Genomic DNA, 27058 nt, shown 5'->3' with positions numbered 1-27058 from the left:
ATCAATACAGACATTGGTAATATGTCAGATCTAGAGTTCAGAATGACAATTGTCAAGGTTCTAGCCGGGCTCGAAAAAGGCATGGAAGATATTAGAGAAACCCTCTCGAGAGATATAAAAGCCCTTTCTGGAGAAATAAAAGAACTAAAATCTAACCAAGTTGAAATCAAAAAAGCTATTAATGAGGTGCAATCAAAAATGGAGGCTCTCACTGCTAGGATAAATGAGGCAGAAGAAAGAATTAGTGATATAGAAGACCAAATGACAGAGAATAAAGAAGCTAAGCAAAAGAGGGACAAACAGCTACTGGACCACGAGGGGAGAATTCGAGTGATAAGTGACTCCATAAGACGAAACAACATTAGAATAATTGGGATTCCAGAAGAAGAAGAAAGAGAGAGGGGAGCAGAAGGTATACTGGAGAGAATTATTGGGGAGAATTTCCCCAATATGGCAAAGGGAAGGAGCATCAAAATTCAGGAGGTTCAGAGAACACCCCTCAAAATCAGTAAGAATAGGCCCACACCCCGTCACCTAATAGTAAAATTTACAAGTCTCAGTGGCAAAGAGAAAATCCTGAAAGCAGCCCGGGAAAAGAAGTCTGTAACATACAATGGTAAAAATATTAGATTGGCAGCTGACTTATCCACAGAGACCTGGCAGGCCAGAAAGAGCTGGCATGATATACTCAGAGCACTAATAAGAAAAACATGCAGCCAAGAATACTATATCTAGCTAGGCTATCATTGAAAATAGAAGGAGAGATTAAGTGCTTCCAGGACAAACAAAAACTGAAAGAATTTGCAAACACCAAACCAGCTCTACAGGAAATATTGAAAGGGGTCCTCTAAGCAAAGAGAGAGCCTACAAGTGGTAGATTAGAAAGGAACAGAGACCATATACAGTAACAGTCACCTTACAGGCAATACAATGGCACTAAATTCATATCTCTCAATAGTTACCCTGAATGTGAATGGGTTAAATGCCCCTGTCAAAAGACACAGGGTATCAGAATGGATAAAAAAACAAAACCCATCTATATGTTGCCTCCAAGAAACTCATTTTAAGTCCGAAGACACCTCCAGATTTAAAGTGAGGGGGTGGAAAAGAATTTACCATGCTAATGGACATCAGAAGATAGCAGGAGTGGCAATCCTTATATCAGATCAATTAGATTTTAAGCCAAAGACTATAATAAAGAGATGAGGAAGGACACTATATCATACTCAAAGGGTCTGTCCAACAAGAAGATTTAACAATTTTAATATCTATGCCCCCAACGTGGGAGCAGCCAACCCACCGCAAATATCATTCTCAATGGAGAAAAACTGAAAGCTTTTCCACTAAGGTCAGGAACATGGCAGGGATGTCCATTATCACCACTGCTATTCAACATAGTACTAGAGGTCCTAGCCTCAGCAATCAGACAACAAAAGGAAATTAAAGGCATCCAAATCGGCAAAGAAGAAGTCAAATTATCACTCTTCGCAGATGATGTGATACTATATGTGGAAAACCCAAAAGACTCCACTCCAAAACTGCTAGAACTTATACAGGAATTCAGTAGTCAGGATATAAAATCAATGCACAGAAATCAGTTGCATTTCTCTACACCAACAGCAAGACAGAAGAAAGAGAAATTAAGGAGTCAATCCCATTTACAACTGCACCCAAAACCATAAGATACCTCGGAATAAACCTAACCAAAGAGGCACAGAATCTATACTCAGAAAACTATAAAGTACTCATGAAAGAAATTGAGGAAGACACAAAGAAATGGAAAAATGTTCCATGCTCCTGGATTGGAAGAATAAATATTGTGAAAATGTCTATGCTACCTAAAGCAATCTACACATTTAATGCAATTCCTATCAAAGTACCATCCATCTTTTTCAAAGAAATGGAACAAATTATTCTAATATTTATATGGAACCAGAAAAGACCTCGAATAGCCAAAGGGATATGGAAAAAGAAAGCCAATGTTGGTGGCATCACAATTCCGGACTTCAAGCTCTATTACAAAGCTGTCATCATCAAGACAGCATGGTACTGGCACAAAAAGAGACACATAGATCAATGGAACAGAATAGAGAGCCCAGAAATAGACCCTCAACTCTATGGTCAACTAATCTTCGACAAAACAGGAAAGAATGTCCAATAGAAAAAAGACAGCCTCTTCAATAAATGGTGCTGGGAAAATTGGACAGCCACATGCAGAAAAATGAAATTGGACCATTTCCTTACACCACACACAAAAATAGACTCAAAATGGATGAAGGACCTCAATGTGTGAAAGGAATCCATCAAAATCCTTGAGGAGAACACAGGCAGCAACCTCTTCGACATCAGCCACAGCAACATCTTCATAGGAACAACACAAAAGGCAAGGGAAGCAAGGGCAAAAATGAACTATTGGGATTTCATCAAGATCAAAAGCTTTTGCACAGCAAAGGAAACAGTTAACAAAATCAAAAGACAACTGACAGAATGGGAGAAGATATTTGCAAACGACATATCAGATAAAGGACTAGTGTCCAGAATATATAAAGAACTTAGCAAACTCAACACCCAAAGAACAAATAATCCAATCAAGAAATGGGCAGAGGACATGAACAGACATTTCTGCAAAGAAGACATCCAGATGGCCAACAGACACATGAAAAAGTGCTCCATATCACTCGGCATCAGGGAAATACAAATCAAAACCACAATGAGATATCACCTCACACCAGTGAGAATGGTTAAAATTAACAAGTCAGGAAATGACAGATGCTGGCGAGGATGCGGAGAAAGGGGAACCCTCCTACACTGTTGGTGGGAATGCAAGCTGGTGCAGCCACTCTGGAAAACAGCATGGAGGTTCCTCAAAATGTTGAAAATAGAACTGCCCTATGACCCAGCAATTGCACTATTGGGTATTTACCCTAAAGATACAAACGTAGTGATCCAAAGGGGCACGTGCACCCTAATGTTTATAGCAGCAATGTCCACAATAGCCAAACTATGGAAAGAACCTAGATGTCCATCAACAGATGAATGGATCAAGAAGATGTGGTATATATACACAATGGAATACTATGCAGCCATCAAAAGAAATGAAATCTTGCCATTTGCGACAACATGGATGGAACTAGAGCGTATCATGCTTAGTGAAATAAGTCAAGCAGAGAAAGACAACTATCATATGATCTCCCTGATATGAGCAAGTGGTGATGCAACATGGGGGCTTAAGTGGGTAGGAGAAGAATAAATGAAAGAAGATGGGATTGGGAGGGAGACAAACCATAAGTGACTCTTAATCTCACAAAACAAACTGAGGGTTGCTGGGGGGAGGGGTTTGGGAGAAGGGGGTGGGATTATGGACATTGGGGAGGGTATGTGCTTTGGTGAGTGCTGTGAAGTGTGTAAACCTGGTGATTCACAGACCTGTACCCCTGGGGATAAAAATATATGTTTATAAAAAATAAAAAATTTAAAAAAAAATCTTTTTAAACCTTCATTATTATAGTCATATTTTATCCTTCATGGTATTTAACCTTGTTTTTTATATACATATAGGGTTTTTTATTTCTAAAAAATTTGGGGATACAATTTTTTCTAATAGATCAAAATATACCTTAAATCTAGCACAGGGCTTTGTTCTTATCTCCAGCCTGAGCGTATTCTCTCCTCTCTCTCTCTCTCTCTTTTATTCTTCTTTCTTTTTCCAACCAACTTATCTTATCAATTCCCTTTTTAGAATTTTTTAAATTTTTATCTTTACAGTCATATTCCATCCCTTCACCATGCTTACCCTTTGTGTGTGTGTGTGTGTGTGTGTATAAACAAAATTTTCTTTCCTTAAAATTTTAAGAGGTAGTTTCTTCCTAGAGACCACAATACACCCAAATAAAATCAGTGGCTCTATTCTATTCAGCAATCTAATTTATATATAAATATATATATATTTATTTATATATATATATATATATATATATATTTTTTTTTTTAAAATTTCTTTTCACACCGTATCTTCTCCCTCTGGCGTGTCTTTTGATTTGGTTAGCATACATTTCTCTGGGGTTTTTGCCACACTTGTAGTATTTTATTCTCTTGTTCATATATACTTATCTGGATAAAATAGCAAGGCAGAAAAACTCACCACAAAAAAAAAAAAAAAAAAGAACAAGAGGCAGTACCAATGGCTAGCGACCTAATCAATACAGACACTGGTAATATATTAGATCTAGAGTTCAGAATGACAATTCTCAAGGTGCTAGCCAGACTCAAAAAAGATATGGAAGATATTAGAGAAACACTGTCTGGAGAAATAAAATCCCTTCTTAGAGAAATAAAAGAACTAAAATCTAACCAAGCTGCAATTTTTAAAAAAGCTATTAATGAGGTAAAACCAAAAATAGAGGCTCTTACTGCTAGGATAAATGAGTAAGAAGAGAGAATTAGTGATATACAAGACCAAGTGACAGTGAATAAGAAGATGAGCAAAAGAGAGACAAACAACTACAGAGAATTCGAGAGATAAGTGATACCATAATTCAAAACAATATTAGAATAATTGGGATTCCAGAAGAAGAAAAAAGAGAGAAGGGGGCAGAAGGTATATTGGAGCAAATTTTAATAGAGAATTTCCCCAATATGGCAATGGGAACAAGCATCAAAATCCAGGAGGCACAGAGAATCCCCCTCAAAATCAATAAAAACAGGTCCACACCCTGTCGTCTAATAGTAAAACTTACAAGTCTTGGTGACAAAGAGAAAATCCTGAAAGCAGCTTGGGACAAAAAGTCTGTAACATACAATGGCAAAAATATTAGATTGGCAGCAGACTGATCCACAGACACCTGGCAGGGCAGAAATAACTGGCATGATATATTCAGAGCACTAAATGAGAAAAATATGCAGCCAAGAATACTATATCCATTTAGACTACCATTGAAAATAGAAGGAGAGATAAAAAGCCTCCAGGACAAACAAAAATTAAGAGAGTTTGGAAACATCAAACCAGCCCTACAGGAAATATTGAGAGGGGTCCCCTAAACAAAGAGAGAGCCTAAAAGTAGTAGACCAGAAAGGAATAGAGACAATATACACTAACAGTCACCTTAAAGGCAATACAATGGCACCAAATTCATATCTCTTAATGGTTACCCTGAATTTAAATGGGCTAAATGCCCCAATCAAAAGACACAGGGTATCAGAATGGATTAAAAAAAAAAAAAACCATCAATATGCTGTCTACAAGAAACTCATTTTAGACCCAAGGACACCTCCAGATTCAAAAATGAGGGGGTGGAAAATAATTTACCATGCTAATGAACATCAAAAGAAAGTTGAGGTAGAAATCCTTATACCAGATAAATTAGATTTAAAGCCAAAGACTGCAATAAGAGCTGAGGAAGGACACTATAAAGGGTCTGTCCAACAAGAAGATCTAATAATTTTAAACATCTATGGCCCTAACATGGGAGCAGCCAGCTATATAAACCAATTAATAACAAAATCAAAGAAACACAATGACAATAATACAATAATAGAAGGGGACTTTACCACTCCCCTCACTGAAATGGACAGATAATCCACCAAAAGAGAAACAAGGAAATAAAGGTCTTAAATAACACACTGGACCAGATGGACATCACAGATATATTCAGAACATTCCATCTCAAAGCAACAGAATACACATTCTTCTCTAATGCACATGGAACATTCTCCAGAATAGATCACATCCTGGACCATAAAACGGGTCTCAACTGGTATCAAAAGATTGGGATCATTCCCTGCATATTTTCAGACCACAATGCTTTGAAGCTAGAACTCAAGTTGAAAATAGAGCTACCCTATGACCCAGAAATTGCACTACTGGGTATTTACCCTAAAGATACAAATGTAGTAATCTGAAGGTACACGTGCACCTGAATGTTTGTAGCAGCAATGTCCACAATAGCCAAACTATGGAAAGAACCTAGATGTCCATTCACAGATGAATAGATGGAGAAAATGGAACACACACACACACACTCAATGGAGTATATGCAGCCATCAAAAGAAATGAAATCTTGCCCTTTGCAATGATGTGGATGGAACTAGAGGGTATTATGCTGAGAAAAATAAGTGAATCAGAGGAAGATGATTATCATATGATTTCCTTGATATGAGGAATTTGAGAGGCAGAGTAGGGGGGGTTTGGGGGTTAAGGACAAAAAAGTGAAACAAGATGGGATCGGGAGGGAGACAAACCATAAGAGACTCTTAATCATGAAACAAACTGAGGGTTGCTAGGGGGAAAAGGGATTTGGAGAGGGTCATTGGATTATGGACATTGGGGAGGGTATGTCAAATGGTGAGTGCTGTGAAGTGTGTAAGCAAGAGGATTCACAGACCTGTACCCCTGGGGCAAATAATACATTACATGTTAATGACAATAATTAATAAAAAAATAAAAAATAAAAATAAATATAACTAAGAAAAGAAATAATTTTCCAGGTTTTCTGTTTCTAGGCATTTGTATTTTTGTTTCCACATCAAAGGGAAAGGAAAGGGGAATTAAGAAACATAAAATTGAGTAAATCTACTTAAAGTAGATACCTAAAAGGTATTTCTCTGGGGAAACTGTGGAGCAGATTATGGTGGTTTCTGTTTCCCTAACCTTTCTGTTAAGTATCAGTTCTACGAAACTAATTTTTAAATTAAAAAATCTACTGTTAAGAAGGGCTCTAAATTGCATTCACACTAAAATATAAATGGATAAGGGCGCCTGGGTGGCTCAGTGGGTTAAAGCCTCTGCCTTCGGCTCAGGTCATGATCCCAGGGTCCTGGGATCGAGCCCCGCATCGGGCTCTCTGCTCAGCAGGGAGCCTGCTTCCTCCTCTCTCTCTGCCTGCCTCTCTGCCTACTTGTGATCTCTGTCTGTCAAATAAATAAATAAAATATAAAAATATATATATAAATGGATAAGTCTAGTGTTGAGGGCAAATTATTAGCAGTAGTGTGTCCAAATAATTTCTTGTTAAAAAAGGAGTGGAACATTTTGAGAGTGAAAGGAGGTACTGTTAATGATTAGGCCAGGAAAACAGGTGGAAAGCAGTTTGGATATGGAGGAAAGGAGATTTATGTTCATTCATTCTTAAGTAATAGAGATTTGGGGGAAAGAGCCCTTATCTGAGTCTCTAAAACAAGATAGATTATTGCTTCTTGCCCTGTAGTAGTCAGTTCTACACCAGAGTCTAATATAGATTAAATTAGTACACTGAATTATTTTGTATAATCTCAGGATGCTATGGAGTAACAGGACATATATCACTTCAAATTATGATTCCATCAAAGAGTTATTCTAATATGTTCTGCCTCCCTGAATAACTAATGCAACAATTTATAAGAGTGTTGGCTTGTAAAGCTACGAATATCTGCCAATTAATTAGCACTGCAAATGGAAATGCTAACAATTGACTGATTTGTATTCATATGTGATTTTAGATAATCCGGGTTCAGACCTCTCTTATTTTTCCCAATTAAAGAAAATTCATGTTAGAACTCAAAACATATAATCTTAAAATAAACCAGAGATATTTTTTAGCAAATAGAATTTATAGTTTTACATATAAATATATATATTTATATGAATCGGTTTATGTGAATTTTCTAAATGCAGGCACACACACATGCATACATATACACACACAATTCATTACAGCTCTGAAGGTTAGGTCCACAAACAAATCCCATAATCAGCCTGCCAGAAAATTTAGTCTGTTGATACTAAAATTGGCAAAAACACATATTAGAATTAATAATATAGCTTTACTACCAATCTAAGCCTTATAAAATGTCCTTTCCATTCAGTGTATATCTTTCTAAAATTATCCCACTCCCATTTTTTTAGCCTCCTTCTGACCAGAACCACCCACAAAAAAAAAAAAAAGAAAGAAAGAAAGAAAGAAAGAGAAAAGATGAGGAATACAATAATGCCACGGGTATAAAACACCCTTTTATTTCTAGTCCTCTATGCCTGATGTTCTTTTAATTTATGGCACAAACTGATCCATTCCCAGTAGACCTCCTACAGACTTTCTCTAAACAAAGAAATAGGCAGTCAATAAATCCAAATTTTACTAGAAAATATCATAAGTTTAATAATGAATTATTCTGTGGATCTCTCATCAAGGCCCAGTTTAGGTATGAAAAATTAGCACAATTTATTTTAATTTAAAAACAGTGATGATATAATTTAAAACCATTACTTATTTATTCAAACATATATCTTAAAATTTTACTCAATGTAGTGACATTGCTCCAGGATGGGTGTATTAGAATGAGCTAGACAAGATTATTGTCCCAACAGAGCTTACATTGCAGTGGGGGAAGAATCAGAAAGAACCAAGATCAGCATGTATGTAGTTCACATTTCTCCGCTGTACCAAATAAAGGAGAATTTAAGCCATTCTAAAAAAATTGTCTAGCATTTTGCTAAAGTGCATGTTTATATGTTAATATGGTTAAGTAAATGTAGGCAACTGCTGTGTTCCAGAGACTACAAAGCCACCTGCTTAGATTCACAAGTGTTAAGAGGGCTCTTCTTTTTCTTACCGAGTTAAATATGAGGGGGAACCTATCCTTTTAACACTGAAATTTCACTGTATGCCATTTTACAGTTAAAAACATAATATTTCTACATGGCTCTTCACAAATAAGCAAATCAGCATAAATTATAGAGCATAAATATTATTTATCAAATAGCATAAAAATGGTAACATATACTAACACCTGTTATTCACTGAAAAACACTCAGATTGCTTAAACTCATACCTTCCCATAATTTACATTCACAGTACCCCCACAGTACCCCAGTGAAGTAGCACTGAGCTGCTCTCTCAAGACATCAAGATCTCTTAAGCATTATGTAAGAGAACTTGCATATTGAAATGAGTCCTGAGACATGCCATTAGCAAGTAGATTTTTAAATGTAGAATCTTTATGGAAATAGATCAGCACTCTCTTTAGGGTTAAAAAAAATAAGTGGCTATCATTATAGAGTCACCAATTATATTTTATTTCATCTTCAAGTGCCAGGACTATGGCCTACAGTTATGCATTTTGTCTAAGCACAAAGGTATCTGACAGCAGGTATGAATGGGACTGAAATTCAATCTATGCTCTTTGCTCACTCCAAATGCTGTGTTCCAGTGTAGGGCTCCAGCAACCTCCAGGGGGAAAAAAGGCCTCTTTCTAATTCATCTTCCTAGAAAAGCTTCCTTTTTATAATTCTCCCAAAGATTCTGTAGCGACTAGTAGACTTTCAACAAGTGCTACTAGTCCTGCAGCCCATCATGCAACAACTACACAAAGAAGTTTCCACAGACCAAGCCTTTTTCTTGTCAAACATCCAGGGTTAATTTTGAAAATAAAGAGTTGAAATTCAAAGAGTTAGTTTCTATAACTGTAAACCTATAAGAATGACAATAACAAAATTAGAGATGTAAGTGTTCTTTGTAAAAAGGAGATGATGCTACTGACCACTTTGGTCACATGTTTTAGAGGACTTCCCCATAGCGATAATGACTGGACACAGATTCACATGTAATCTATCACCATGTACATAGGACTGAGAGAAGCCATAGAATATAGTGTCTGACTAAATGGACTGAAAGAATTAAACCAATTATCTTGACCTCAGCAACTCTGTGATCTAAACTTTGAACTAATCTATCACCCATTCCAGCTAAGTTTTGTTAGATATCCTGTTGTTGGGAGCACCTTGAGGCACTGGGCTCTTAAAGACCCTTCTCTGTCCCTAGCTCCCAACACAGCACTGGGTATGTCAATAAATGTTAGTTGAACAAATAAGAACATTTAGAAATAGCTATTTAGTGGTTTTTAATATCCATGTAGTAAGCTCAACAGTGAAGGTAAATAAAAATCCTATCTGCTATGGAATGTAAGCTCACTTCCTTTTATTAGGCTCTCAACTCAATTCTACAAATATTTATTGAATAATGTTAAGTGTAAGACACTACACACCTAAAATTTGAGGAATACAATGATAAATTCATACAGAGTTGTTGCGTTTAAGGTGATTATTGTTTCATGAAGGTGATAGAGGTACAAAGGCAGATGTATCAACCAGCATGTTACTCTCTACTATTACTAAGTCAAGAAACCAACAGACAATGGAATTCATTTCAGTCACCATAGGAATTTGAGCTGGCATGCCATACATTAAACCAAAGCGAATAGCAAGAGCTTTGACATTAGCAAGGAGATTTTCTTGAACATTTTCATTCCAGTTCTCCCAAGATCCAAACACCAGTTGTTCTCCCAGAAAAGACAGAGTAAGTGCTGTCGTGGTACCCAAGAAGAGAGAGTGATGAACACAATAGATAAGAATGGACTATCTTGCAACAAGAAGCTGAAAAAGAAAAACTAGTCAGGGAGCCCAGCTTATTGCCCAGTAGAATTGGAAGTATATTAAATGCGTTCTGCACTCTGATTTTTTCCTATGTCTCAGGTCTACTGCCACCCCCAAGAGGATTTATAAGTAACTTACACCCAGTAATTGACCCCTAACATGCTTCAACTCAAAATTATGACCCTTGTACATCTTAAGCCTTTGTATTCATATTAAAAAATTATGTAGCTGCCCAATTGTCTGACAATACTGTGGCACATTTTGAGGGAAAAAAATGCAATGAATTATTTTGAATAGGATGAGCTTCAATTTGCTCTTTGTCCAATTTGAATGCTAATCATTTAATGAGAACAGGTCATATTATGATAACTGGCATATTTCACTACAATCCTGTTTTAGTGAGAAAACTGTATCATAAGACTGATGTTGCCTTTGAATTATAGGTTCTTAGTACTCTGCATTTGGTTAGCTAACTCTGTGGACTCTAAGTCAGAAAGCTGCACAGTCAAACTGACTAAGGGAGTTGGCCAAAAATACAGTGTAGGCAAAAAATAAATAAATAAATAAAAATGTTATTGCACTTGCCCATCATTCATAAAATGTAATAGGCATTTCACAGTCTCATATTCTCATCACAGAGAATGTAATGAAAAAGAAAATGTCACATGATTAATCATTTCTCCTGACAAAAAGTTCAATAGGAAAGGGAGAATGTTGTATTACCAATGTAAATCAGTCATTATGGCCTTAATGGTATATTTCCATGGTGATCCCATACCACTGGGCTCAAGATAGCTGGAATCCCCCTTCTCCATTGGAATCTGGCTCATTTAGAGATAGCCCCAAGAATGTGACAAAGCTCAAAAAATAGCAAAAAGATTTAGAAGAATGACTAGTGCAACAAATGATATTTTTTTGTATAAACAATCTTTAATAAATTGAAGCACTGATGAAAAAACTAACTTCCATATATCAAGAACAGACAACATACTATTTTTTCCTTTAAAATATACAATTCCTAAGATAGTACCAAGAAAAACAAAATAAAATTGGAAGTAATGTGAAAAAAAATGGTTCATTTTTAAATGAAATAGCCTGACTACAGGGTATGAGCTAAATTCAAAAGGCAAAAAAGATAGCTCGCACTAATAGGAAGAAAGGAATTTTTCCTGAAAGAAAGAAATCAAAAGCTTTGTCAGTTTCAGATCCCAAAGCCAATATATTTAGTTTGCACTTAACTGGAAATAACATGAAGGAAAAATAGTGAACACTATAAAAATCAATTAAATAGCAGAAAAGATCAAAAATCAAAAGGCTATATTTCGGGGACACCTGGGTGGCTCAGTTGGTTGGACGACTGCCTTCGGCTCAGGTCATGATCTTGGAGTCCCGGGATCGAGTTCCACATCAGGCTCCCAGCTCCATGGGGAGTCTGCTTCTCTCTCTGACCTCCTCGTTCATGCTCTCTCTCACTGTCTCTCTCTCAAGTAAATAAATAAAATCTTAAAAAAAAAAAAAGGCTATATTTCGTACAGAAATAAGTTTGTTTAGAAAACAAAATTAAATGCTAAAATCATATTCCTAAATTTAGTCTTGTGAATTACTCAGGAGTTTAAAAACTAGAAATAATATAATGGGATTCAGTTCCTTAAATAGAAGCCCCCAATATAGGAGGCGTTAAGCTAACATGATGGCAGCCTGTTCGGAAAAGCATGTCAATAACTGAAAGAATAAAGTGTAATTAATTTGGCTTTCTTCCATTTCACAAATCCAAGTGTGAACATATGCCTGAGAAACACAAAGACAAAAGACAACTGCTATTCCCAAAGAGATTCATCCTTGATTTGAAGAAATACCCTCAAAGGCAGAGAAGACAGCAGATCTGGCACACGGGTGGTAATGAACGGCAATGGGAGAAACAGCCATAAAAAAATAAAATAAAATAAAATAAATACTCTCAGTGTTCTGAGTCCAATTATTTTGACTCTTGAACCAATTACTTGATTGCAAAAAGAAATAATGATAATCCATATGTCTTGGACTGAAAAGTAAAAATGTTATAGAAAATCCAAATTTATATCTCCAAAGAAGGAAGTTATTGAAATATTTTAATAACATAAAACTTAACATATTTTGGTCTCAATTAACTGGAAACACTAAAACCATAGATACAAAAATACCATAAATTGTAGAAAGAGAAGCAAACAGAAAGTTCCCAGCCAGGGATTTGTGGCAGTTGAGAGCTGTGTGCTGTGATGTGCGGAAGGGCTGTGGGATTAGACACAGCTCCTGGAGGGCTGCTGTAAATTATAAACCAGCCTATGTGCAAGGGGAAGAAGCAGCCCATTAGTAAACCTTTCAAATATAGATGGGCTCCCAAGAGGTTAGTTTGTACATTATTCACGGAAATAACTTTGACTGCACAAAGATTTGTGGAGCATTTCAATTGCCCTTAGATAATTAAGAATTTGTTCAGTGAACAAAAATGGAAACCTTAAAATCACAGTAGCTGAACAAATTATTCCAAAATGTCATCATTTATTTCATAGTAAAATAAGTTTGGACAAAAATTAATAGGAGATTCAATTGTGGTCACTTAAACTGTCTGAAGAAATACAAAACAAAGAATAGAGAGCCACTGAATTATTGTATTCCTCCTTCAAAGGGTAGAGAGCCTCCATTAATAATTATAACTCAACATGTACCATATCTGACTGAAATTCAAAGCATTTCTTTGCCTGTAACTTATAAAGCTTCTCATAACAGATTCCCTATAATCATGGCAGTGGTACAATCTGCTAAAATGTTCAATAAAGCAGTTGCATTTGGGCTACACGAGCATACAATTTTCATTTCTGCTCTGTGATGGGAGTGATTATGATGAAAATTCTTCTGGTTAAATGTGGCTTTGAATAACAAACTTACTGTCCTTTAAAAGAAGAGTGCTGGATATATGAAATGAAGAATGGCTTTCACTTAAACCCAGTTCCATTAATGCCTCTTAAATGTATCATCCCTGTGCTTGTGAGGGAAACAGTCTCAATGCAGCATAGGCAGAAGCGACTTTCATCATATATTTAAAGGAAACACAGCAAACTCACACAAGTGGAGTATTTTATTATGCAAAAGAAGCACTATAAGTAAAGACATTAAGGGGAAAAAGGAACTTAAGCAGTGAGGACAAGCACACAACTGAAAATTAAATGGGATCAGAAAAGCCAGAGAGCAAAAGGTCAGGAGTGAAGTATTCACTCATGTTTCCACTTTCTAACCATTTTCTTACTTTTTTTTTCCCCAATTTCTCGATCACTTTTCAATTTTTGTCTAGGAATAGAGGGTTTTGATAATAAATATACTAACACTATCCCTAACCAGGTCCACATCCTTATACCATACTTACCAGTTATATTAGCACGTCACTTTTCCTTCCTCACAGGTTTGGTTTTTATTTGTTTTTCCTAACCATGTTACAGTTCAGGTACCAAAGAAGATTTCAGTGGGGAAAATTCCTGGGGTCAGAGAGTTCAGATCATTATTCTTCCTCTGACTTCTTTTAGCACTGTGAGTGAATTACTTAATCACTCAAATCCAACATAAGAATTGAGAATAACACAGGAGCTTGATATCTAAACCTAAAGCCATATCTGCTTGATTCTAATAACAAACCATCCATGGCATTGATTTTTAAAAGAACAAGTTGATTACATTCTAAAAATTCCCCAAAGTCATTCCTTCTAAATCTAAGGGTCATTTTGTTACCATAGTAGGTCACAAGACTAGCAAATCCTAACAATATCATTATGGTTTAGATTCAAAAGTTTCTTATAAAATTAATAAGTTCTGTTATGTATCCAAGCATAGAAAGAAAATAGTTAAACATATCCTGGGATTTTTCTAGCCTATGCCAATCATAATAATGAAAAGGCACACTTTCTCCACTTCTTTTCAGTTTCTGATGCCTAAATATTGTACTCTAAGTGGTAATAAGACTTCAATCAGCTCAAGGAGGCCCACATTCATTTCTCATAGTTGTAAACACTGTCTTTATTCTTATTCCTCAAAAATACATCTGTGTAACCAACCTTGATCTCTGACATATTCAAGTCATATATTTCCAGTTGCCAATTGGATATCACCAATTACTGTTTCATCTCCTCCAATTCTAGATTCTGTTTCCAAAATTATTACTTTCTTTCTTTGAACTGACTCTACTTCTAAATTAGATAATATATAAAAGTGAGTAGCACAGTTCCTGGCATATTAGCCAAGGCTTCCTAAAGATTAGCTTTTTTTTCCCTCAAATTCCCTATTTCTATTAGTGTCCCCACAACTCTGTTAGTCCCCAAGCTTAATATTTCAGATCTTAGATTGTTCCCTCTGCTCTATTTTCTTTATCAAGTTACTATCAAGTCATTTCTCTATTCCTACTTCTCCTATTCTAAGTCAGGTTTCTTCATACCTGGATTACAGCATTAGCATTCCATAAATACCTTTATCTAAATTCATTTACTCCTATCCTATTCTCTACCACCTGCAATTTGACATTTTTCAGTTCTCAGATTCATCTTGTAAAGGCCTACATTTAACGTATTGCTTCTCTTCACAAAACCTGTGGCAGATTTGTATCATGTAGAAGTCTGAATAGGCATACAGGAGGTAGGATGTATAAATTGAGAGGCACTAGTATTTCCAGGCAGAAATTATTCTAGGCATTTCTTGGGAAACAAGTTTTGCTATATCCCATATCTCAATAAAAATCAGTCAAAAAATCATAAAGATGGGAAAAAACGTATGAAAATTTAAGTTTAACAATTAACATAGAAGCATCACAGGTAAGAGGGAATCACTGATCTCAAGTTGAAAGCAAGTCAGAAAACACTGACATACTGGGTCAAACATTAAAGTCTACACTTCCAAGAAACCAGAAAGGATCAAGTAGCAGAAAAATGTTCATGATTAGCTCAGTCTTGCTTGTAGCTACTTCCTTGTTATAAGTGAATATTCAAAACCTTGTCTATGATGACGGTTAGTCATCCTTTCAAATAAATATTGTGTTCATATGCATCATATACTGTAAACAAATCCTAGGAGTGAAGTTTCAAGAAATGACAGGTATTGGAAAGAAAATAAGTCTTTCACCTGGCAATTCTGACAGATGATTCTCTGTAGTACTCTAAATATTGCTAAGAAATCAAAATGATACACTCTTTGCACACTACCCAATAATGTTGGCTGTTTTTCCCCAGCATTCAAGTATTTACTATACGCTATTCCTTTATAGGCTTGTAAATACTTCTAAGTTAATATGTCCTACTTACTGTACAACCTTTTAAGAAATCCATAACAATATAAAAACTATGAAATATTTTAAGAATAACTTAGGACTTTAGGAATTCCCAAGAATTCCTGGGAATTTCAATTACTTATCCCTGAATCCCAAAGATTAATAGCTGTAAGGAATACTGAAACACTAAGAAATACAAAAACACAATTCAAAGGAAGAAAGAAAAAACACAGAAAAGACCAAGAAGATGACATTAGAGACTGGCTATAAACACTGAAGTGTAAAGGATTGTGTAAATACAGGAGAATGGGTTGTATACAGAAAGAAGAGCACATACAACACTATGGAAGTATAGAGCCACAGGTTTATTTGAAGAGCAGTGAGCCATCTAGTTTGGTTGCTTTGTGGAGTACAGAGACTAGGGGAGATAAAATTAGGGTAGAAAACAAGGTGAAGTTACATTTTGAAGGGTGTTGAATGCTTAAAAGCCAAATGTACCTATCTGAAATTGGTTCAACAAATAGTTGTTGAATATTTCCCATTTTCTCCATAAAGTCTTTCCCAGTGAGTTTCACACCTCTTTCTTTGAACTTCTGTAGAATTTAACACTTTTACCAGACAATTTAACAGCTGAGAGACTGTGAGGATCCTAGGGACAGGTTTCAGTGCTGCTTGATAGTATTACCACCTAGAACCAAGAACTGCCTGCATCCTGTCATGTCAAAAGACTTGTTCCCTGAGGGATTCCTGAGGAAGCCCTATGCACTAAGGAAAACAGCAGGATGGAAATCAAAGTATCATAATATTTATAGCTGAGCCAAGTAACAGAAAGCCCTCATACTTCATTTCCCAGGGTTTTTTATAAGATAGAGATTCTGGATTAATGTTACCTATGATTAAACAACATTCAATATTATTGCTCTTTGTTACTTCAAGCTTCCTTTGCTAGGGTACTATAATTACCTTATAAAATAAGGAGCAAAGTTAGTAGATGATAAAAACATTCACTGAATTTCTCTCTCACCCAGGCTATCATCTGGAATCTCTGAGTCTCTCAACCTTTCTCTAAAGCTATTAATATTATTGCTGTATTGACCTTTGCTGCTGTTTGCCATTTTGAAATTTACAGATCAGCAAGCACCAGTAAATCTTGTCAGAATTAATGCAAATGTAAGACACAGTCATTACTGGCTCCTCAAGTAAAGAATAGCTTGCTACAATATTATTAGAGACACAATTTATCCTGATTGCCAGAAAGATGAGACTCCTTGAAAGTAAGCAGTAAACTCACTCTGAAAAATAAATTTCACTGGCATTGCCCACACAGAAGTTTGTTCATGCGGATGAATGTTGTCAGTGCAGTGAGTGGCAGAGTGATTGATTCACTCCTGAGCATCTCACATCTCCCCCTGCTGGAAAATGAAAGTTAATTTGTTCATTTCTTCTCCACCACACTACACATTTTTAGGGGTTGAACTTAGAAAATGGACATGGGTAAATTATGGTCCAGATAACTCCTTTTTATCCCACTCGCACCGAATGTGCTTATATATTTCAGCCCTACACTTTTCTTTCATAAGGTTCCCTAGAATTTATAGACCAATGAATTCCAAGCCTAACAGAAAGCATTCTCTGCTCTGTTGGATATGCTTAAGTTTCTGATATACAAATAGCAGTTCCATAGAAAAGTTGACAACATATATGTAACAGAATTCCTGTTCATGACAATTCCATCTCCTAATTGCATTTTAGTATCTCTGAAGAATTCTTATAATGATATTTATGGAACTAAAAATTTTACTGCAGTAGTCTTCTTAGAGTAAGAGTCTAAAAAGTCAGTAAGCCCTAGAAAACAAAGCTAAGGAAGAGTAAAGTATTTTTTTATTTCCAGAAAATAAGTAGCTTGAAATGTGGGTGTTTATCAGTCCTTGGGGAAGAGGAGGAATATTTAAAAAAATGATTCTAAGTATATATAAAAAGAAAGGAAATATGCATGTGTAATGGACTCGTGCTCTTCTTCGGGTTCCAGTTTCAACTGAGTACCTCAGACTTCAAGGACCAGAAATGCTACAAAAGGATGCATTGAAGAGCAACTACCATGAGGAAAAAAATGTAAACATTAAGACTATGAGAGCATATTTATAACAGAAGCATTCAAAATGCAGAAGAAACAATTAAAAGAAGCAGAAGCAATAACATTTAAGAGCATGTGAAGTAATCCATTTAAGACTTATTTTATAATCCATGAAAAAATTGTAAGTTAGAAATCTCTTAAAATATCATCTCTTCACATCTGACTTTAATTTGAAGAATGAGAGGATAAAACAATATAGGGTTTAAATCCTATATAGGTTCACAAAAGTAAAGCCAGAAAATAATCTAGATTATGGTAAAATATGTAATATATAACTCTATTAAAAATAGAAGCACCTTTGAGGATAGTTTTATAATAAAGGATTGACTTATCATTTAAAAAACTTAAGACCAATAATTTGATCCTTTAAATATTTTTTGAATATCTCCCATATATCAGTTCTGGGTACTGAGGATAACAAGAGCCTCCCTTTAAGAATGATAATCTAAGAACAGAGTCAAATAATATGGTTCTTATTTTCTTTTTAAGATTTTATTTATTAATTTGACAGAGATCACAAGTAGGCAGAGAGGCAGGCAGAGAGATAGGAGGAAACGGGCTCCCTGGGGAGCAGAGAGCTTGATGCAGGGCTCAATCCCAGGACCCTGAGATCATGACCTGAGCCGACCGCAGAGGCTTTAACCCAGTGAGCCCCCCAGGCACCCTTATGGTTCTTATTTTGTGGTGATCTATATGTGGTGAAGACATTGAGTTCATCTTCTTTTTTTTTTAACAAATAAAAATTCACAGAAAAAGAGAATAAAAATAGTTTCATTTTTCTGATAAGAAGGTAACTAATCCATAAGAAAATTATTTTTATTGAATCCTGTAAGGATTTAATAAAAGCTATCAAGAACACTAAAAATGAAACAAGAATTGCCAATGCTAATAATAGCTATTCAGTCACAATGGCCTTTGTACTCTGAAGTAAATCCTTTCTAGATTCAACTTTAAAAAATTAAAAGCAGAATTTTATTGTTCTTAACTAATGAAGATTATGACTTAAAAGTAGATTTAAAAACTATAATATTTCAAGAAGTAAATCACTAAGATGGTAATAAAGGTGGTTCCTAACTCTGCTCTCCCTTATAAAAAGAAAAACTAACAACTATTCAGAGAAATGACATTACTAAGAAAATCCTAAAATAAGAGGGTAAGAATGAAACATAGAGACTAAGATTGCATTAGAAGGGTAAGAGAAGCAACTGCACACTGATCACATTGCCCCACTCATAGTACCATACCAAGAGTTCTCCCGCTGCGCCTAGGTTCCTCCAGTGGTAGAAGAGAGCGCACAAGTGAACACCCAAGTTCCCCAGCATTGTGCGTTACTTCTTTTAAGTCCTCAAGCCAGTGTTGCCTGTAAGGGAATCTGTAGAGATTTACCACTGGGAATCTGATTTTGATGGAGAAGGTGGGGAGAGGCTTGCAACAATCAGTGCTAAGATCCTGGTAGACCAAATTCATACTTACAGCACCCAAGTAGTAATCCCAACCAGGGGTCCTGCCTATTGGCAGAGCAAACGTGGTGGTACAGCCTGATTGGGGAATTCAGCAGGGCACAGGGCTGCCTGCCCTACCTGATCTGAAAGTTTGGTGGGAATATCTAGACAGTGCATAGCCCAGCAATGTTCAAGCAGAGAGTATGGCAGATAGGGCTGATCATCCACAGAGCAAAACCGGTGGCACTGTTCAGTCAGAGAATTTGTAGTTCAGTTTAAGTCCAAACCACAAAGAGCCAAGCCAGTTCTCCCACTCCACTCAGGCAAGGAAACTAATTCATAGCCCCATCTACTGATGAGAATAGTACCTAGTTGCAGTAGTCTAGGGAGCCTGACCAGAAAACCCAGAAAACCACAAAGCCCATCCTACAGGCTTGCTTGGGCAGACAATTAAGACAGCTGTTCTACCCAACTGTTCTCATCCAGTGGCACCTGTCCAACCTCAGAACTCAGGCAATGGTTTGACCCCCAAATAGACCCTGAGAACAAGTCCCATCTGCCCAAGAATGTTCTCAGTAGATACATCCAGAAACTAAAATTGAGCTTATTGGTAAAGAACTCTTTACCAAAGCAAACCTGTGAAGTCTGGAAGAGGAAATGTTTACTTAAATGCATAAATACCAACATAAGGAATAAAAGATCATGAAAAATCTGGTAAACATGGTACCACCAAAGGAAACTAATAAAGCTCTAATAAATTGAACTTAGAAAAGGGAGGTCTACAACTTGCTAGAAAAAGAATTCAGAATAATCCTTTTTAAAAAAGTTTAGTGAATCAAAGGAAAAGAGAAACAAAGAAACAAACTCTAAACTATAGAGAACAAACTGGTGGTTACCAGAGGGAGGTAGGTGGGGGAATAGAAGAAATAAAAGATGGGGATTAAAGTATGCTTATTATGATGGCCAATGAGTATTGTATACAATTGCTGAATCACTATATTGTATACCTAAAACTAATAAAAAACTGTATGTTAACTATACTGGAATTAAAATTAAAAATTTAATAAAAACAAAAAATAGATGGCAGTTGTTACATCAGTGGGATGAGAATTTATGCAGTTGAGAAAAAGGAGAAAATGGTCTATAGCAGCAGTTAATAATTATGGAACACCACAGTTTATAAACCACTTTCACAGAAATATCTTAGTTGATTCACTGAATATTTTAGTGAAATAGGAAAAAACACATTGTTATCATATCCCTTATACAAACTAAGGCAACTAAAGGCTAATGAAGTCTATAAAACTATGTAGTTAGTAAGTCGTGGAACTTGAACTTCTGCCTCTAGAATCCAGTATCTCAACACTTGTCAAAACATGAAACCACAGACTGTACTAGAGTCTAGTCCCTATAGGTATTTTATGATTGGAAATGTTCTCTAGTGTATTCAGTCTGAAGAATACTTTATCAAGGGCTTATAAAGTACCATAAACAAAAACAACTAAACAAACTATTAAAACAATTCATGAACAAAATGAGAAGTTCAACAAATAAATAGAAAACATTTTTTTAAAATCCTAGAATACCATGACTGAACTGAAGAATTCAACAGAGACCTTCAAAGCAAACTCTATCAAAACAGACTCTAACAAAACAGACTCTACCAAGCAGAAGAATCAGTGACCTAAAAGACAGGACTATTGAAATCATCCAGTCAGAGGAACAAAAAGGAAAAAACAATGACAAACAGTGAAGAAAACTTGCAGAACTTATAAAACACAAAGAAACAATATTCTTATAATCAAATTCCAAGCAGGAAAAGAGAAAGAAAATGGGACAGGAAGTACATTTAAAGCAATATAAGTTACAAACAAACATGGCTGAAAACTTCCCAAAACTGGGAAGACAAATGGACATCCAAATCCATGAGGCCCAAAATACCCTAAATGGGTTGAACCCAAATGGGGCTACACCAAAACACATTATAATTAAATAGACAAAAAGTTAAATGGAGAGATAAAAACTTTTCCAAAGAAACAAAAGCTGAGGGAGTTCATCATTAGAATGGCCTTAAAAAGAAGTGCTCAGAAGACATGAATAGACATTTTCCCAAAGCAGACATCCAGATGGCTAACAGACATATGAAAAAATACTCAATGTCACTCATCAGGAAATACAAATCAAAACCATAATGAGATACCCCCTCATGCTTGCCAAAATGGCTAAAATTAGTAACACAGGGAACAACAGATAATTGGTGAGGAAGCAGGGAAAGGGGAACCCTCTTATACTGTTGATGGGAATGCAAGCTGGTACAACCACTCTGGAAAACAGTATGGAGGTTCCTCAAGATGTTAAAAATAAAGCTCTCCAGGGGGCGGAGTCAAGATGGCGGAGAAGTAGCAGGCTGAGACTACTTCAGCTGGCCGGAGATCAGCTAGATAGCTTATCTAAAGATTGCAAACACCTGAAAATCCATCCGCAGATCAAAGAGAAGAAGAACAGCAATTCTGGAAACAGAAAAACAACCACTTTCTGAAAGGTAGGACCGGGGGAGAAGTGAATCCAAAGCGACGGGAAGATAGACCCCTGGAGGAGGGGCCGGCTCCCGGCAAGCGGTGGAGCAACTGCGCACAACATCAGGACTTTTAAAAGTCTGTTCCGCTGAGGGACATCGCTCCAGAGGCTAAACCAGGGCGAAGCCCACGCGGGGTCAGCGTGGCCTCAGGTCCCGCAGGGTCACAGAAGGATCGGGGGTGTCTGAGTGTCACAGAGCTTGCGGGTATTGGAAAGGGAAAGCCGGCTACAGAGACAGAGCCGAAAGTAAGCTCACAGCTCGGGGTTACCTTGAACCGGATGCAGGCTTGGTGAGCTCGGAGCGCGGCCAGAGGTCAGGCAGACGGGAGTAACTGGGCGCTGTTCTCTGAGGGCGAACTGAGGAGTGGGGCCCTGGACTCTCGGCTCCTCTGGGCCAGAGACCAGGAGGCCGCCATTTGTATTCCCGTCCTCCGGAACTCTACGGAAAGCGCTCAGGGAACAAAAGCTCCTGAAAGCAAACCCGAGCGGATTATTCAACCCAGCCCCTGTTAAGGGCGGTGCAATTCCGCCTGGGGCAAAGACACTTGAGATTCATTACAACAGGACCCTCCCCCAGAAGATCAACAAGAAATCCAGCCGAGACCAAGTTCACCTACCAAGGAGTGTGGTTTCAATACCAAGGAGAGCAGCAGAATTCCAGAGGAGGAGAAAGCAAAGCACGGAACTCATGGTTTTTTCCCTGTGATTTTTTTTAGTCTTGCAGTTAATTTTATTTTTTTCTTTTTCATTTTTTGTTTTTTTTTTTCTCGCCTTCGGGTAAATTTTTTTTTTAATTTTTACCTTTTTCTTTTTTAACGTTAGCTAGTTTATCCAATATATATATATTTTCTTTTTTATATTTTTCTTATTTGTTTTCTTTTTTTTAATTCTTTTCTTTTCTTTTTTTTTTTTCTTATTTCTTTTTTTTTCCTTCTTCCTTTTTGAACCTCTTTTTATCCCCTTTCTACCCCCTCACGATTTGGGATCTCTTCTAATTTGGTTAAAGCATATTTTCCTGGGGTTGTTGCCACCCTTTTAGTATTTTACTTGCTCCTTCATATACTCTTATCTGGACAAAATGACAAGACGGAAAAATTCAACACAAAAAAAAGAACAAGAGGCAGTACCGAAGGCTAGGGACCTAATCAATACAGACATTGGTAATATGTCAGATCTAGAGTTCAGAATGACAATTGTCAAGGTTCTAGCCGGGCTCGAAAAAGGCATGGAAGATATTAGAGAAACCCTCTCGAGAGATATAAAAGCCCTTTCTGGAGAAATAAAAGAACTAAAATCTAACCAAGTTGAAATCAAAAAAGCTATTAATGAGGTGCAATCAAAAATGGAGGCTCTCACTGCTAGGATAAATGAGGCAGAAGAAAGAATTAGTGATATAGAAGACCAAATGACAGAGAATAAAGAAACTGAGTAAAAGAGGGACAAACAGCTACTGGACCACGAGGGGAGAATTCAAGAGATAAGTGACACCATAAGACGAAACAACATTAGAATAATTGAGATTCCAGAAGAAGAAGAAAGAGAGAGGGGAGCAGAAGGTATACTGGAGAGAATTATTGGGGAGAATTTCCCCAATATGGCAAAGGGAAGGAGCATCAAAATTCAGGAGGTTCAGAGAACGCCCCTCAAAATCAATAAGAATAGGCCCACACCCCGTCACCTAATAGTAAAATTTACAAGTCTCAGTGACAAAGAGAAAATCCTGAAAGCAGCCCAGGAAAAGAAGTCTGTAACATACAATGGTAAAAATATTAGATTGGCAGCTGACTTATCCACAGAGACCTGGCAGGCCAGAAAGAGCTGGCATGATATTTTCAGAGCACTAAACGAGAAAAACATGCAGCCAAGAATACTATATCCAGCTAGGCTATCATTGAAAATAGAAAGAGAGATTAAAAGCTTCCAGGACAAACAAAAACTGAAAGAATTTGCAAACACCAAACCAGCTCTACGGGAAATATTGAAAGGGGTCCTCTAAGCAAAGAGAGAGCCTACAAGTGGTAGATCAGAAAGGAACAGAGACCATATACAGTAACAGTCACCTTACAGGCAATACCATGGCACTAAATTCATAACTCTCAATAGTTACCCTGAATGTGAATGGGCTAAATGCCCCTGTCAAAAGACACAGGGTATCAGAATGGTAAAAAAACCAAAACCCATCTATATGTTGCCTCCAAGAAACTCATTTTAAGCCCAAAGACACCTCCAGATTTAAAGTGAGGGGGTGGAAAAGAATTTACCATGCTAATGGACATCAGAAGAAAGCAGGAGTGGCAATCCTTATATCAGATCAATTAGATTTTAAGCCAAAGACTATAGTAAGAGATGAGGAAGGACACTATATCATACTCAAAGGGTCTGTCCAACAAGAAGATTTAACAATTTTAAAGCTCTCCTATGCACTACCATTCATAGAAACCCCATGTTAATAACAGCATTATTTATAATAGTCACAACATGGAAACAACCTAATTATCCATTGATAAATAAATGGCTAAAAAAGTTGTGATGTGTGCATATATGTATAGACATGTGTGTACATACACACACACATACACACACAATGGAATATTATTTGGCCATAAAGAAAAGGAAAACTTGCCATTGTGACAACATGGATGAAACTCAAGGGCATTATGCTAAGTGAAGTAAGTCATGCAGAAAAAGACAAATATTACTTGATCTCATTCATATGTGGAAGTTTTTAAAAAGAAAGGAATTTAAAATATTAAAAAGAGATCAGATTGTGGTTACCAGGAGCAGGGGGTGAGAGATGAGGAATTGGATGAACGTGGTCAAAAGGAACAAACCTTCTAATTACAAGGTAAATAAGTACTGGGGATGTAATATACAACATGATGACTAACCAACACTTCTGTATGGTATATTTGAAAGTTAAGAGAGTAAATCCTAAGAGTTGTCATCACAAGGAAAAAAAGACATTTTTTCTTCTATTTTTTGTATCTATATAAGATGATGGGTGCTAACTAATCATCTCAACACACATGTAAGTCGTCATTATTCTTTATACCTTAAAATTATAGAGTGCTGTGTGTCAGTTATATCTCACTAAAACTGGGGGAAAAAAGACTATAAGCTTTTAAATGTAACTTTCATTTTGGTAAATCATCATCTTGAGAATGAATTTTAAAGATAACAGTAAAATGACAGTGTACGTCTGCTCATAAAGACAAGTATACTTCAGAACTTGTTTTATAAGTGAAAAAGCAATTTAACCAACATATCATTATACTGTTTTAACTGAACAAGAACTATAACTTTAAATCAGATTTTGGGAGCAGCCAGACAAAATAGATACCAAAGTTATGTACTTCTTGTGTCAGCAACAACAACAACAACAAAAATGATTCACAAATTGGGCATTGGACTATATGGTATATATGTTGCACAGTAAAAACAAAAACAAAAACAGGCACAAATAATAACTATGCTTATTTCTTTTCTAACATACAAGAGGCTGCCTTTTCTATTTCCTAGGGGGCATAAGTTTCAAGGCTTTATAAAGAGGTGAAATTACTGAATGCCTCCCTTTTTGTTTTGTTTTACTGTTTTTGTTTTGCTTTTTGTAACCCACCTCAAAGACTTTTGGGAATGAAGCAGGCATGATCAAATAATAAGTAAATATAAATAACAGTTACAGATCTTTGAGATTTCTTCTACTTTCTTCCACTTTAAGCGGAAAAAAAAAATCTTACTGAATACACTTTCCTACCAGGCACTGCCCTATTTCTTAATTTCCCTTTCTAGCAAAACTCCCCTCATCAGATTTCCCACCCACCTCCCTCACCCCTACCACAGAGCACATTGAAAACTGCCATTGCCCAATTCACATGGCCTCCATATTGCCAAAGCCACTGGTCAGCCTTTATGTTACTCAACCCCAGTAGAGGCTGACAGAGCAGCCCTCTCCCTCTTTTTTGATAGTTCTTCTTTATCTCGTTTTCAGGATATCTCTTCTTTTGGTTTTCTTCCTACCTCTCTCATCACTCCTTTTCAGTGTTCTCTGCTAGTTTTACCTCTTCTCTCAGACATCTTAAATTTGAAATGCCCTAAGAATTCATCCTCAGTCTCCTGCCCTTCTCCATCTAAAATATAGAATATATGCTTAAAACGTACAAGTTTATATCTCTAGTCCAGGCCTTTCTGCCAAACTCTACAATCAAATATTCAAATGCCTACATGGTATCTAGGCATCATTTCAAACTCACCATTTTCAAATGTGGATATCTATATTTTTCACCTCCTTCCAAAAGAAATACACCCTTCTCCATTACCCTGGATGCTAATTTTGTCTTTCAAATTGCTAAAGCTAACAAATTTCACATCATTCTTGAATCATCTTTGTTCATATCTCATACACAATCAATAAGCAACTTCTGTTGGCAGTATATACAGAATATATTTGGAATCTAATTAGTTCCCATGACCTCTACTCAATCATCCCAATCTGAACCAAACTAAGTTCTCAGATGCTCTGCTGCAATAACCTCTGGCATATCTTTTTGTTTGACCTGTGTTCTCCAAGAGTTTATCAGCAACACATCTACAATGACACTTCTAAAATGAGAGTCAAATTGTGACACTTTTCTGCATAAAAGCCATTTTACTTGGGGGGGAAAAAAAAAGAAGTCCTTAAAATGGCCCAAACAGGCTTCTGTGACCTGGCCTCTCCCAGATCATATCTCTTACTACTCTCTTCCTTGTTCACCCTAATCAAGCAACATTGCCTCCTTACTATTCTCCATATATACCAGGCACCCTCTTGACTTAAGACCTTTGCAATGACTGTCTACTCTTTCTGGAAGTCTCTTTCCCCTGGTATCCAATAGCTAACTATTTCATCCTCTTCAAGTCTGTGCCCAGAGCCAATCTGTCAACAGTACTCTCAAATCCAGCACTCCAATCTCTGTTACTCTTCTCTATGTATCCCATAGCATTTATCACTTTCTAACATACTACATAATTTACTTATTTATTATATGTACTGTCTCCTCCCATGAGAATGAAAGCTACAAAAGTACAGGAATTTAATCTGTTTAATGACTATATCTATCTAAACATCCATAAGAGTATGTAGAAATAGTTGAAGATCATTGAAATTTTTTGAACAAACGAATATTGCTTTAAAATAAAGACAAAAGAAAAACATGGAAAAATAGAAGGTATTAATAAGATTC

This window comes from Mustela lutreola, chromosome 7 (genome assembly GCF_030435805.1).
Source record: "Mustela lutreola isolate mMusLut2 chromosome 7, mMusLut2.pri, whole genome shotgun sequence".
Classification (NCBI taxonomy): domain Eukaryota; kingdom Metazoa; phylum Chordata; class Mammalia; order Carnivora; family Mustelidae; genus Mustela; species Mustela lutreola.
This window is presented reverse-complemented; position numbering follows the sequence as displayed.